Source organism: Pelmatolapia mariae, linkage group LG14 (genome assembly GCF_036321145.2).
Source record: "Pelmatolapia mariae isolate MD_Pm_ZW linkage group LG14, Pm_UMD_F_2, whole genome shotgun sequence".
NCBI classification, from domain to species: domain Eukaryota; kingdom Metazoa; phylum Chordata; class Actinopteri; order Cichliformes; family Cichlidae; genus Pelmatolapia; species Pelmatolapia mariae.
In genome coordinates, this window is record NC_086239.1 from 23,102,105 (window position 1) to 23,117,568 (window position 15,464).

The window sequence follows — 15,464 nt, forward strand, 5'->3', positions numbered from 1 at the left end:
CCCCCCCCTCTCTCTCTGTCTACTATTCTGTGGTTTTGTCGCGACTAATGTACAGTGGAAAAAGGCAGTCGATTGTTGCTTTTGAACAGATACTTTTGTAATATTTATCAAATTGTATCACGTTAGTCAATGACATGGCATAACCTTTGAATTATGAAATTTTGAATCTATTTATTCAGAAAAACAGATTTAACGGGTTTTAGTTTGTTAATACAAATTACTCACAGCTTTGAATGTTTGCTTGTCCACAGAGCGTGCAGCCTCCAATAATAATTGTCATCGGTGAGTCACCTCTGCCTTACTGTGAAAATGTGTGATGCTTATTTTTACCATTTGACTATCATTGCAAGTTAAGTGCTGTTCAGTGAGTGTCATTGAAGTTCCCTACAAGAAAAGAATTAACAAATGAGGCTGTCAGTTTGTAAGTTCAAACAAAAGGCATGAGTTGGATTTGTTGAAATTGGTGTTGCATGCTTGTCCACCTTTGTTTTTTAATGGCTGAATAATGACTAAACATTTGTCATTCTCTGGTCTCTTGCTGCTTAAGTGTGCATTAACCATTTGACCACATCTGTCAGTTCAGGGTTAACCTCTGCTTTAACCAGCTGATTGGCCGTAGTACCTTCACCATCCACTTCATTAAAGTAATTTATCTTTCCACTTCTGATCATCATGTTCACTTCACTCATTAGAGCCCACACTTCTGACACCACTTGTCAGTTTGACCGGCAGTCTCTTTTAGGTTCAAACAAAAGGCATCTTCCACAAACTAATAAAAATACAATAAAGGTAAAGAAACCACTTGTTTTCCCTGCAGAGGAAGATATACTTTTATATCTGACCGCCAGCAATAATGTCCAGGCTTTGGTTATCTATGCTTTTCAGAAAAGACTGTAATGGAACATGGTATGACATCAAAGAGGCTACATGCTGTGAAACCAGACTTCACCCTGGTGCAGGCCTGTCTTGTTGTGGAAATGAGCCTTACAGTCCTGGAACAGCCACTTGTTGTAAACAGCAACACAGACACACTGTCACAGGTAATGAATTTATAAGATAGAAAACTGGAATGTAAAAAAATATATGTATAGAATAGTAATATTAAAAAGTCTGTCAATAAAAGTTCATCAGCTGGTATTAAAATAGGTTATATGTTTCCATCTATTCAGATCTATTCTTGAAGGTCTTTTTCTCACTTCTGAGAACATTTGTGTATCACTCAACCTTCCATTATGCCTATTAAGCAGATAAAGGTTTTTCTTTTTTAGCAAACAAAAAAGTGCTAGATACCTACAGTGGTGATGTGATGGTTAAGAGGGAAAGCTTACACTATTTTGTTGCAACCACCATAAAGTACGGGGACATGTGAGGAAACAGAAGTACAGTGCATCAGGAAAGTATTCATAGCACTTCACTTGTTCCACATTTTGTCATATTGCAATCTTTATCAATACATTAAATTCATTTTCACCCCAACATTCTACACCTAACACCCCAAAGTGACAAAGTAGAAAAATAGTTTGCCTGAAATTCTTGCAAATTCATTAAAAATAAATAAAATAAATGATAACATATTCATGTACAAGTGTTCACATCCTTCACTCAATACGTTTGAAGCTCCTTATTGAGTCTTATTGAGTATGATTTTTAGACAGTTTGTCATATTATTCTTCCCAGAAACTCTTAAGCTCCATTGGGTTGGACAGGGACCATATGTACACAGTCATTTTCACACATGTACAATTTTTTAAATCTGGTTTCTGACTTTCCCAATTAAAGACATTCACATACTGGTCCCAAAGCCACTCCTTTGCTGTCTTGGCTGTGTGCTTAGGATTGTTGTCCTGTTGGAAAATTAACCATTGCCCCTTCTCCAGTCCCTGCTGCCGAAAAACATCTGCACAATGTGATGCTGCCACCACCATGCTTTACTGTAGGGATGGTGTTAACCAGGTAATTAGTGGTGCTTGGTTTCCTCCAGATATGATGTTTGGCATTCAGGCCAAAGAGGCAAATCTTTGTTTCATCAGACCAGAGAATTGTTTCTCATGGTCTGAGAGTCCTTCAGGTGACAGCCACTCCAGGCAGGCTGTCATGTGCCTCTACAAGACAGGCCCGATCAGTGGAGTGCTGCAGAAATGGTTGTCCTTCTAGAAGGTTCTCCTCTCTCCACACTACAACACTGGAGCTCTGTGAAAGTGATCATCAGGCTCTTGGTCAACTCCCTAACTAAGGTCCTGACCACTCAGATTGATGGGACGGCCAACTCTAAGAAGAGTCCTGGTGATTCCAAACTTCTTCCATTAATGTGCTCATTGGGACCTTCAATGCTGAAGAAATTTTTCTGTACTCTTCCCCATATCTGTGTCTTGATACAATCTTGTTTCATAGGTGTGAATATTTTCCAGATGCACTGTGGCTGTCTCGATGCTGCTCAAGTAAAAGAAGCAAAAGAAAACAAAACAGTTTTTAGATTGAACTTTGAGTTTCTTTGAAGTTGTGAACTTTCTAATCGTGATTTGATGCACTTATAATAACACTCTTTCAGCAGTTACATTAAGGTACTGATGTCTGCATCCTGTTTTTACAGTCAGAGTTACACAGGGTCTTAGTGAAAAGGTATCCAGCTGCTGTGAACTGAAGGCTTACAACCCAGTGAATGAAATATGTTGCCAGTCAGCCATCATAGCAAAACCTTCACCAATGGCTGAGTGTTGTGGTAAAGGTGAGTAGATGCACTGATGGAAAGCATTAAATCAATTATAAAGTATACAATGTAAATATGGAATTATGTTTTCTCCATCACTAAGTTTTGAGTGTCTGCAAATTTGTAGTTGTTTGAGTATTAAATCGTGAGCTTCAGTTAAGGTGCAAACTGAAAGAGATAGGAAACTGCAAGGTGGTGTCAAGAGAGAATATAACTAGCCACCATCAGGTGGCAGACTTTGGAAATCAAGAGAAATGACTGAGGGAAGAGAAAATTATTAAGTGGTGGGTTGATGCATGCTCAATCATTCAGGTAAGGAAATGGCAACATTTTCATTGGGAGAAACGTTCCGTCACTCATCCAAGTGATTTCTTCAGTCTCAGCTGACTGCTGGTTTCCCCAACCTTATAAATAATACATTTGCATAATGACAGGCACTAGCACCACTGACTAACAATGGGTCATGAGGACAGTTTCATGATCATTATTATGCAAATTGTCATGATCATTAATTTTTACATCATGATAACCCAGGGTTAAAGTCAAAATCAAAAGATGTTCTCTTTATGGATTTAGTCAACTAGACTGCACCATATATACCAAAACATTAGCCAACATGGCCACTGTCCAACCCCTAGCAAGTATAAAGCTAACATAATGGTGGAAGTATTACTAAGGGACATAACTAGATTGAATTGAAATCAGTGATTGTCTCTTGAAACAGCCATAATGAGATGCATCAGGACACTTGTTTGGGAAGTTATTATGAGGTCTTGATGCATTCTCAATCATCCAGGAAAGTAATTCTCCAAAAGTTGATTCTGTTCATCTGGACGTAGCGTTTTGTGGGAGAAACGTTTCGTCACTCATCCAAGTGACTTCTTCAGTCTTCAGGATTCAGTCTTCAGGAAATGTTTGGTCCACCCTATGGATCGGGTCCCCCGACACAAACAGAATAACACAGTGTACGCTGTTAAGTGCCAGGAGGATTGCCAGGATTTATACATCGGGGAAACCAAACAACCTCTGGCGAAGCGGATGGCACAACACAGAAGAGCTACCTCGTCAGGCCAGGACTCTGCAGTCTATTTACACCTACAGGCCAGTGGACACTCTTTCAAGGATGAGGATGTACACATCCTGGACAGGGTGGAACGCTGGTTTGAGCGCGGAGTCAAGGAGGCCATTTACGTGAAAAGGGAAAGACCATCTCTGAATCGAGGAGGGGGCCTAAGGGTACATCTTTCACCATCTTACAATGCTGTGATTGGAGCCATTCCCCAACTCTCTGTGAATGGTACTCATGGCCATTGATCAGTGTTCTTTGATCAGTGGGTTTTGGTCAGTGGTTGTTGATCAATAGTCATGAGAATTTGCATAATTATGATGAAGGAACTGACCTCCCAGCCCATTGTTCCTTCACTGGGCTGGTTTCAGTCATTATGCAAATGTACTGTTTATAAGGTTTGGGGAAACCTGCAGTCAGCTGAGACTGAAGAAGTCACTTGGATGAGTGATGAAACGTTTCTCCCACAAAACGCTACGTCCAGATGAACAGATTCAACTTTTGGAGAAGTTATTATGAGGCACTTTCTAAATGAACTTTAATTTAAAAGGTCAACAAGACATAAAAACTGAATGTACAGAATATACAGTAAAACATGATTAGAAAACACACACACACAAACACACACACACACACACACACACACACACTTAAAGGTTTGCCAACATTGCAGCAGCTTGACAGCTCAATTATGGTTAAGGTAAGTTAAGAAAGCAAAAAACAAAACATATTTTCTTTTCACAGATGTTTTTGATAGGGTCAAGCAGTTGTGTTGTGGTTCACCCGATATTAAGACGATTCTGATGAGAAATTCCAGTCACCATCAGTGCTGTGGTCACAGCCAGTATGACACCGAGACTCAGTGCTGTTGTTCAAATGAGGAGAAGAGGCTGGAAGTATACCCAAAGATTTCATCCTGCTGTCTCAGGGACTCCACTTCAGGTCAACACAGCATGTCACACTGTGCAGAATAGATTTAATAAAATCTGAAATCTGAAAGTTTTTGCAGTTTGCATCATACTTTACATGTTAGACCAACACAAGAAAGTCATTTGATGGACTAGAAATTTAAAAAAAAAAAGTCTTATCCCTCAAGGCTATCTGCACTAGATATGCCGTGTCTTTAATGTTGCATATACTTAAAAACATCTTTGTGGAAGTATGATAGCTGTCACAAAGTATTTAAAGGAAGCCAATGTTAATTACTGTGAGTAATGAAAGTGTGTTGACTGTCTTTGCATCTACAGCTCATTTATGTGGAAATGAGACCTATGACAAAAACACACAACTATGCTGTCAGTCAACTGTTATTGACAAACGTTCACCGAATCACAGCTGCTGTGACAAAAGTAAGTGAAGCTGAAAAAAAGAAAAGTATTTCACTGAATATACAGTAGATGATTAGGAAGATTACACCAAATGAAGAACATACAGACATCTTTAAAAAGCTCCATATTAGTTTAGCTATGATTAAAGTTCAAGTGTTTCAGTTTTTGATATCTGTATCTTTTCCACAGGGGCGTATGATGTGGAAAAGGAGCTGTGTTGTGGTCCAATTAGTGATAAGAAGATCCTGGCAAGGAACTCCCCAGATCACGTGTGCTGTCAGCAAGGCCAGTTCAACAGCAAGACTGAATATTGCTGCTGGAAGGATGATGGTGCTGAGATACAACCGAGGAATTCATCTTGCTGTGAGTCGTGTATATTTGAATGGCATAACTTGCCAAAGGCAGCTTAATGCACATCTTAAAATTCGATTTAAAAGTATGCTCTTAGTTTTACATTTTATATTTAAATCATGAAAACTGAATAGTTTTATTTTAGTGTTGGGAACAGTTCCATCATATTTATAATGAAATCAACTCATAGACCACAACGCTTACCGCATTACATCCTTATAATCAGATTAAATGCAATAAAAAATTGTTAATATATTATTGTTTTAATCAAAATTCTTTCTGCTTCATGTTCACAGGTATGCAACAAGAGGTAAGTGTTATGTTTTCCAAGGAAGGAAGTTGTTAATAATTAAACTGAAAATAACAGACAAGCGCCACTCAAGGGCAAAAAAAGCAAAGAAACACAACAAAACCAAAAAGATGTTCACAAAAAAATGTCTGTTAACCAAAAACATGCTTTTATCCACAGTATGTGGCTATAGAAGGGCTCTCAAAGGTTCTCTTTTGCCTTTGCCTATAGAGTCAGCTGCCAATGGCAGTACCCAAGCAAGAAAGTCCATACTATTTTATTTATTGTGTGTGTGTGTGTGTGTGTGTGTGTGTGTGTGTGTGTGTGTGTGTGTGTGTGTGTGTGTGTGTGTGTGTGTGTGTATTTTCCAGGCACCTGTGCTCCAACCCAACTGGTAAGTTAACTGTGGCTTTGCCCTATTATTGTCCACTTATCTATACATACACACATACAAACAGTATATACAAACATTTTCTTAACCATCCATCCACTGCTTTGTTGACGGCACTACAAACCTTTGGACTTCTCTCAATGAGCTTCATGATGTAGTCACCTGAAATGGTTCTCACTTCACAGTTGTGCCTTGTCAGGGTTCATTTGTGGAATTTCTTGCCTTCTTAATGGGGTTGGGACCATTAGTTATGCTGTGCAGAAGTCAGGTTGGTACACAGCTGACAGCCCTAATTTAAAAACTGTTAGAATTCATATTATGGCAAGAACCAATCAGCTAAGTAAAGAGAAACAACAGTCCATCATTACTTTAAGAACGGAAGGTCAGTCAGTCTGGAAAACTGCTAAAACTTTGACTGTGTCCCCAAGTGCAGTCAAAAAACCATCCAATTAGATTACATGAAGACCGCCCCAGGAAAGGAAGACCAAGGGTCACCTTTGCTGCTGAGGATAAATTCATCCAGGTCACCAACATAAGAAATTACAAGTTAACAGCACCTCAGATCAGAGCCCAGATAAATGCCACACAGAGCTCCAGTAGCAGACCCATCTTTACATCACCTGTTCAGAGGACACTGTGCAAATCAGGCCTTTATAGTCAAATAGCTGCTAAAAAAACACTACTAAGGAAAGGCAATAAGCAGAAGAGATATGTTTGGGAAAAGAAAAACAATCAATGGACATTAGACCAGTGGAAATCTGTGCTTTGGTCTGATGAGTCCAAATTTGAGAGCTTTGGTTCCACTCACCATGTCTTTGTACAATGCGGAAAAGGTCAAAGGCTCCCACTGTAAGGCATGGAGGAGGTATGACGGTGTGGGGGTGCTTTGCTGGTGACACTGTTGGGGATTTATTCAAAGTTGAAGGAACTTTGAACCAGCATGGCTACCACAGCATCCTGCAGCGACATGCCATCCCATCCCATCCCATCCGGTTTGCGTTTAGTTGGGCCATCATTTATTTATCAACAGGACAATGACTCCAAACACACCTCCATGCTGTGTAAGGGCTATTTGACCAAGAAGGTGAGTGATGTGGTGCTGCAACAGATGGCGTGCCCTCCACAATCACCTGACCTAAACCCAATCGAGATGGTTTAGGCCGAGGTGAACCTCAGAGTCAAGGAAAAAGGGCCAACAAGTGTTCAGCATCTGTGGGAACTCTGTCAAGACTGTTGGAAAACCATTTCAGATGACTACCTCATGAAGCTCGTCGAAAGAATGCAATGAGTGTGCAAAGCAGTAATCAAAGTAAAGGGTGGCTATTTTGAAGAATCTAAAATATAAAACATGTTTTAAGTTATTTCACAGTTTTTTGTTTACAACATAATTCCATATGTCTTGATACCAGTGTTGGGCAAGTTACTTTGAAAAAGTAATTAATTATAGTTACTAGTTACTTCTTCAAAAAAGTAACTGAGTTAGTAACTGTGTTACAAGATTCTAAAAGTAATTAATTACTTGAAAAGTAACTATTGCGTTACTTTTAAAAATATGTTTAACCCTCTGGGGTCCAGGGTATAACTGGCCATTTTTAACTATTTTTGATGTTTTCTCTACATTTCACCTTTAAAAACGATTTACTTTGCCTTGTTTGGTATCATTGTTTTCAGCACAACCTCACATGTCTGAATTTACAGTTATGTTTTCATTTGACATACTGTATTAACACAATTGATCTAAAATCAGACAAAAAACATAAAATTCGAGTAGAAAAAAGTTATAATTTTTACTGTAACAACCACAAACATGTTTATTGAATCATATTTCATAACTTTAAATGCAAATATAAATTGTCAATTTTAAAATCCTATCCACAAGTTTTGCAAACAACAAAGTGATTTGCAGCCATTTACCTTTTACCCCCTTTTTTAATAACCATTTAAAACTATTTACATAACAATCAGGTGTTCTGCATTCAGTAAGATGTCACACAAATTATTTGTGCCACTTCAAAAATTTCTGTCCACTATAAAGGAGAACATCCCAGCCTGATACCTGCAGGTCTGACAGCAGTAGGTGTATCACTCCTGTTCTCTACCTGGAGACAGCAGTCACCTTATTGTTCTGACACACAACACAAAGCAATCCACAACACCCCCAACTAACTACACACTCCAACCACGTTAAACGTCACAAATTTCTCACATCTCAAAACTCACTCTCTCTCTTTTTCTGCTGCCTCTCTCTCTCTCTCTCTCTCTCTCTCTCGCAGTCACGGCTAATACTTCCCCCTCTTCCTAAACAACCAAATGTCATGTTGCCATATCATTTTTGATTGGCAACATGACATGGGGCATTTTTTCCACCAACACGAACGGGCTGATTTTTGTTTTTTTTTTGGGGGGGGGGGGTCATAAGCAGAGAGTGCTTGCTAGCGCTGTCCTTAGACAGTAAACATGACAACACAATTTAAAAACTGGTATATGACACCTTGTTGCTTTGTCATCTTGAAGTGATCATGTGATTGGCTTACCGAGACTACTTTATTCTTCCTCAGTCAAACAGCAGCACTCATGCGATTGTCTTGCCCCCTAGCTACAGGTGTTGTGCCAGAAAGTGGTTGTGGCCCGCAGGAGCGCGCAGAGCTGCTTAAAGCTGTAGAGCCCAGCTTTTTTACAGCTACTTCCTTACAACTGATATAAGATGTGATAAGCTGAAGACAGCTTCAACCGTCTGTTTGTTGAAAAATAGTAACACGACTGCACCATATTTTCTTGTTAGTAACGGCATTGTAACGATAGAAATAGTAATTAGTTAGATTACTCGTTACGGAAAAAAGCAACATCGGTAGTAACGCTGTTATTCCTATCACTGGTTGATCTACAACGTAACTAGTCATGAAAATTAAAAAAAAAAAAAAAACATTAAATGAGAAGGTGTGTCCAAACTTTTGACTGGTAGTGTATCAGGGGCTGCGGGGTCGATGGAGTGCATCTCAGACATCAACTGACAGGTCACCAGCATATCACAGCTTTATTTTTGTCAACAATGATATTTATGACATTTATGACTTAATGATTTAATATTAAAAATGGCTTTAATCTGCTTATGAGGCACTTTTCATTGGTTAGGAATTTAAGTACTTTTAGGCACTGAAACTACTTGGTTAGGTTTGGGGTTAAAATACATCTTTGCAATTTCCTGCAAGTTTTAAAGTGACTCTTAGAACAGCCTTTATAAGTTTCTATACATGAAGAGTAAACATGCTGCATCATGGCGCAAAATCATGGCGCACATACAATCATTTGGGATTGTATGTGTGTCCTTCACACATACAATCCCAAACGCAGACAACGGAGAGATAGGTGGAGGTTAATAAAAAGCAAGCCTTTATTTGGGCTGCACAACAACACTATAAACAAAAGGCAAAAGGGACTTGAGAACACTAACAAAATCTAAACTGGAAACAGCTAAAGAACATGTTGAACAAAGCAAAACCTGACAACCGGGAATGAGGAACCTGAGGCATGGAAACATAGAGGAAGAAACGCAGGGGATGAAGAACAGAATGATGAACAGACAATCTGACGAGGAACAGAGGTAAACACACCCTCAATATACAGAAGCAGGAAAATGAGAGGATGGGGAACAGGTAAGAACACAGCTAGGACGTGACGAGACGGGGAGGAGAGCAAAACTGAAGACAGTGACACAAGACACAGACTGTCATTAGTAAAAAAGGAAATACAAGAGAGACATGTAGACGCAGATTCGACACTTAGACATGGAAACATGAGACGAGGCGAGGTGAGGCACAGGAACAGAACAGAAATCAGGAGGGCTAAAAACAATACAACAGAAAACAATAATTCTATGAATAAAACTTAAAAACACTGGGTCACAGACCCAAGACAGTGACAATGGCATAGATGCCACATGACACCTTGTGTATATCTGTGAGAGGCTTTGAAAACTTAGCATAGTATTTATGTGATGTTGACTGTTTTTGTGTTTTTGTTTATTTTGACCTGTTTTTGTATATCCGCAGCACTGAACCAAACACACATCTCTGTGGGTCATCATGCTACAATCCAAAAGAGCATCACTGCTGTGAAAGAAACCAAAAGTCTCACTGGTTCTGTACCTCAGGTATCACTGTCTATTCGTTTTGGTTTTGCAGCTGTCGTGTCAGTTACTATCACATAAAAATTACATAACCCTGTGGTTCTAACTTTGTAGCTTTTGGAAGAGAAAGTGGAACTGCATCACAGCCAAAACTCCAACAAAGCAGTTAGAACTTAATGAGCAGTTTATTTTGCTCTACTGGTGTAAAAACAAAGAGTTGTTTTCAGCATAAATTTCCCCTACAGAGCACATTGTGCCATTTGTTCTTGTGATGTTAGCTCACTGTGGAAAACTCTTCAAGTAATAAAGTGTGAAGACTTTATTACTAATAAAGAGGGTTTTGTGTCATGAACCATAGGTTCATGCAAGATATGGAACCTATGCAGACTCAAACCCAACTTAACTTTTCACAAGACTTTATTTACACAGCAGAAGAAGAGTGAGGTAAACATGAATATACACCAGCTGAGAGCAGACTATCATGGAGAGCCACTGGCAGAGAATAATTAATCACAGAGAGTCACTAATGGTGAATGACCCCGGAAACCCACCAACACCGGCTGGAAAATCCCAGACACTGCCATGGAACATGACAGTTTTATATTTGGAAAAACATAATGTGAAACTATAGTAGCAAGGGAACACTCTGACTAATATCTTCTCAAACATTTTCCATGATCTGAGTAAATGTTATTTTCTTTCCTCTCTCAGATCCTTTTTTTTTTCCTGTTATGTCTTTCCAGATGTAACTCAGTTCAGCATTTATGAGAAGTTTCTAACTCCTGTCCTCTCTCCACCCTTCCAACCCTCACGCCTCTATGTTTAGGTCAAATCAAGGCAACACCCACTGTGTATAATCCACACATACAAGTCTGCTGTGATGGATGTATGTCTGCGTGGAAGCCTTGGATGGATCAGGTAATAATCAAATTGTTTTTCCTTGTCTTGTTTGTTTTGTTGTTCTGTCTCTGGGCCTCATTTTTAGTTATAATAGAAAGGTCAAAAGTTTTAATTTGTGTCTCTGGGGAAAAAAGAATCCTTTTCCAATGACAGTGATAGACTTAAAGCAACGTTTTCTTTCAAATAAAATATATATATATATATATATTAGGAGAATTTTGGAAGAATTTTTAATAAGATTGTTAATGGGTAAAATGATGGGCAACACATTTCATTATTAAATTCTGTGCAACACACATTAGGATGTAGAGAGCTGACAGCAGTGGAAAAGAGAGATTCTAGGAAAAAATACTGCTTTACTGACGCTTTGATGAAAGAGCTCAGAGCTCCACCCCGCTCCTTTTATACAATAACTGAGGGTGTTTTTCGATCTGTCTAAAACTCATCGAACAGCTACTACTACTACTAATGCAAAAGGGTCAAAAGTCTGGTAAGATTAAAACAGCCTAGACACATTTTATGCAGAATTGAACATAAAATGACCTTAAATTGTACAATTTAAATGTAGTTTAAATGTTGTTGCAAGTTTCTTTTTCAATATTCCTGACTTTCATCTTTAACCTTTAATAACCTTAACCTCAATTTCTATATTATTACATACATTATTACATATACATCTAAATGGCAGAGCCTGGTTTAGTCTGCATTTCTAAACAATTTACTGTTTTATCTCTGATTCTTCAAGTGCTGTGGAGAGACGCCGTACAGCTCGGGACAACGCGGAGTTCTCTGTTGTAATAACACCTTGTACGAGGGCAGAGACGATGGAGAGGAATGTTCAGAGATGGGTATTCCTTACAACCCGGCCAAAGGGACTATATGTTGTTCTCAGTTTCACGGCAGCCCGGGACAACACTGCTGTGGGACAGAAATTTACCGGCCTGATGTTGAGATTTGCTGCAATGGACACAGGTGATTTTGTGTGTGTGTGTGTGTGTGTGTGTGTGTGTGTGTGTGTGTGTGTGTGTGTTGCTGATAAAATCTAGTGAAAAGGGATGGGGGTTTTTTTCCATTCCTTATTCATCAGCTTGGTATGTAACAGTGTTTGATTTTAGATCAGTGGGGGGAGTTAATTTTTATACATCTTGTGCTGGTTGAGGGGAAACCCAGAAGGGAGAGGCGTTGGAAAAGTCTTGTATTCCAGTAGAAGGTCTTTTCTTTAGAGAAATTCCAGCTGTGCATAACACTGTCCCACCTTTGTTTACTTTCAGGCACCGTTGTGCTCTGGTCTAATGTGATAAAGAATTCTTCTGTCTCAGTCCATGTGGTTTCTGACTGTTTGGTGCCATATGGGTTAAAGTTTGCAGTTAAACTGTCTGTGTGTTTGCATCATTCAATAGTCTGGATATTCTATGGCCTGAAAACGTTTGTGGCAGCTACTTTTCTTTCTGTCTCAGTTTTAGTATCGGTGGAGCTGGTTGTATCCTGAATGTTCTCATTAAGTGTATTTTCAACTGCAGTGTCTGTCAGAGTGGGTGATGACAGCAACACTGGGTATGAATATATTATGTGTGAACAGTGAGAGCTGAAGCTGCAGTTCTGATTCTCTGCTTTCAGTGTACAGCCTGTGTAATAACTGTGTTGAAGAAGTGGAAAAATATCTTCCAGGCTGACGTCCAACAATATACATAAGGACATGTCTCACTCAGCCTCTTACAAACTTATCTTGCTCTCCTTATTTCAATGAGGAATGATCATTCAGAGGACTTGAATATGATTTATTGAGCTACAGAAATTAATTGATCCTTTTAGTCTCTGATGACACATAATGGCAGAATGGAATTGTAGTGAAGATAGAGGCTCGGACGGAGCTTTAGGTGACTTAAGGGAGACAGAGATGGGTTCCTGGAAAGGAAAATGATGGAAAAGCCCACAGATTTAAAGCACACAGGGTGGAGTCTGATTGGCTCAAAGAAGGCGGGTAAGAAGAGCACTGGACTAGTGTAATGATGTCAGTATTGAATTTGACAGCGTGGGAAATTGGAAGTCATGCAAAGAACTGACTAGCAGGCAAACACCCAGAAAACCAGACAGATCTTGTAATTACAGATCTTCATTATTTAACTTATGCATAAGCTTCATTTGATATTAATTGCGCCCTCTGTTTTCCTCCCAGACACCCCAAATCAGAAAACATTCACTGCTGTGGGGTCAAAACCTACAACATTAAAGACCCACAGATGAAGTGCTGTGCAGGAACACTGTACAATCTGGAATCATTACATAAGCATGGAGGGGACGCACAGTGCTGCGGATCCACTCTGCAAAAGCCACAGGTAGTTTATCAGTAATGATGTATATAATATAATTATCATGTTATCTGACCATTTTTTGTGCATCCTATTCATGCCATGAGAACTTATTTGAGATCAACTATATGAATTTCAGGGGCAGGACAACACATCAAACGCTCCACTTCAGGTTATATCTCTATAAATGTCCCATATGCTTGTTTGTTCTCATTTCCATGCCCCACCGTCCATCCCTCTTTCTCAGTTTTTCACACCCTCTCATCATTATCAGGGGATCTGTGAGGTTCAGAAGCCACTGAGAATCTGTCACTGAGCCGTTCTCTGTACTGCTGTCTCAGGCCATGATCTTTGCTTTCTCCATCTGCTTTCTTTATCATATTTGAGATTACAGTCCCAACTAGTGAATGACATAATAGAGCTGCAAGGTGAAAGTAGCATTACAGGCCACCCTAGTTTCAGAAATTATGGTCCCATTAATTCTGACACTGTGTTTTTTCTTTTCTTTCTTTCTTTTTTCTCCAAAAGCATTTTGAATTTCCTTTCTAACTTGTGACACCTCTCAATAACCAGTTGAGCATTAAATCTAGAATATATGCCTACTCTACAGTGAAGGAAAACAACACCTTGTAATGCATTGGCTCCCAAGGCTGTTTTCATGGACACAGCTTGTCCGGCTGTCACACAAGTAGTTGATAAATGCATCCAGGAGAAGATTACTGTACTTTATAAAAGTCAGTCCGAAGAATCCTTTACAGATCATTTCAAAAAAGAGGAGGATCTCCAGTCTGAACCTAAACACAACAATTTATAATTTAATATAACCAAACCATCATTATTAGGCTTTGCAAGCCAAACTATGCAGTTGCTGCCAAGGCCCCAGTGAGACCAATACTAAAACATTTATATTTAGTGATATATTTAGTGTATATCTGACAGTCAGAATACCTTCAGCATAAGGAATATTACACCTGTCTTTAGAAACCTAACTAACATCTCTTTTCACTACCAGGACATTTGCTGCTCAAGTGAGGAGGAAGAGGTGATCTACTCTGCCAAGACAGGGTTTAGATGCTGTGGTCACCTCTATTACAACACCACCCTGTGGTCATGCTGTGCTGGGAGGCTGAGATCAATCCATGAACCAGGACAGGGTCAAAGAAAGATGATTAATGGTTTGTTTTGTCTGCTTAGATGCCCTTTCCATGCAGTAGAACTTCATTTGATGTCATTTTAGTTTGATGGCACAGCCCAGATCCTGCATTTTACCAATAACATGTATAATGTTGTTTTCAGAATCCAGAGTCCTATCTGTGAATAATCTGAACAAAACAGATCTTTGCCAAAAAAGTAAGTCTTTTTTTAACATAAAAAAATGCTGATGTTTTAGTTTGTAATGCTATGACTTTATGTATCTTTGTTTAGTGCACATTGGGACTGTGGAAAGTGTGTCTCAGCAGAGCATTGTGTTCAGGAGTGTGCTGACGGTTCATGGTATGAAGACCGAAGTGAAAGCTCTGCCTTTTCCTTACATCCTGGAAATAGATGATCGCTGCAGCTTCCCTAAACTGATTTTTGGGAAGACCTACTTCTTTAACAAAGTTAATGTTTTCACTGATTTCAACCATGACTCTGTTCTTCAGTCACTCCATTTCATTATTTCCAAATGTTCACCTTAGGTCAGCATTTTCTGATTTATACATGGGCAGTCCTGATGAGTTACTCTATTCTCTGACAAAGTACTTATTTTGTATTTTTATTTTGTGCTTGCAGTATTGGGTTTTTCATTCTCTTGAATGTATTACACATTACTGCATTGTTATACATTGGTCTGTTAGCAATAGTGATGCTATCCTAAAAAGAAAGACATACCTAATCTGTCCTTTGTTTTTTATGTATTACTAGAGCCATTAGTAATGGTTGATTCTCACAATTAAATCAAAGAACTCCTTATGTAACGTCTGTAACTGAACCCAAGAGTTTAACTAGTAACCGTA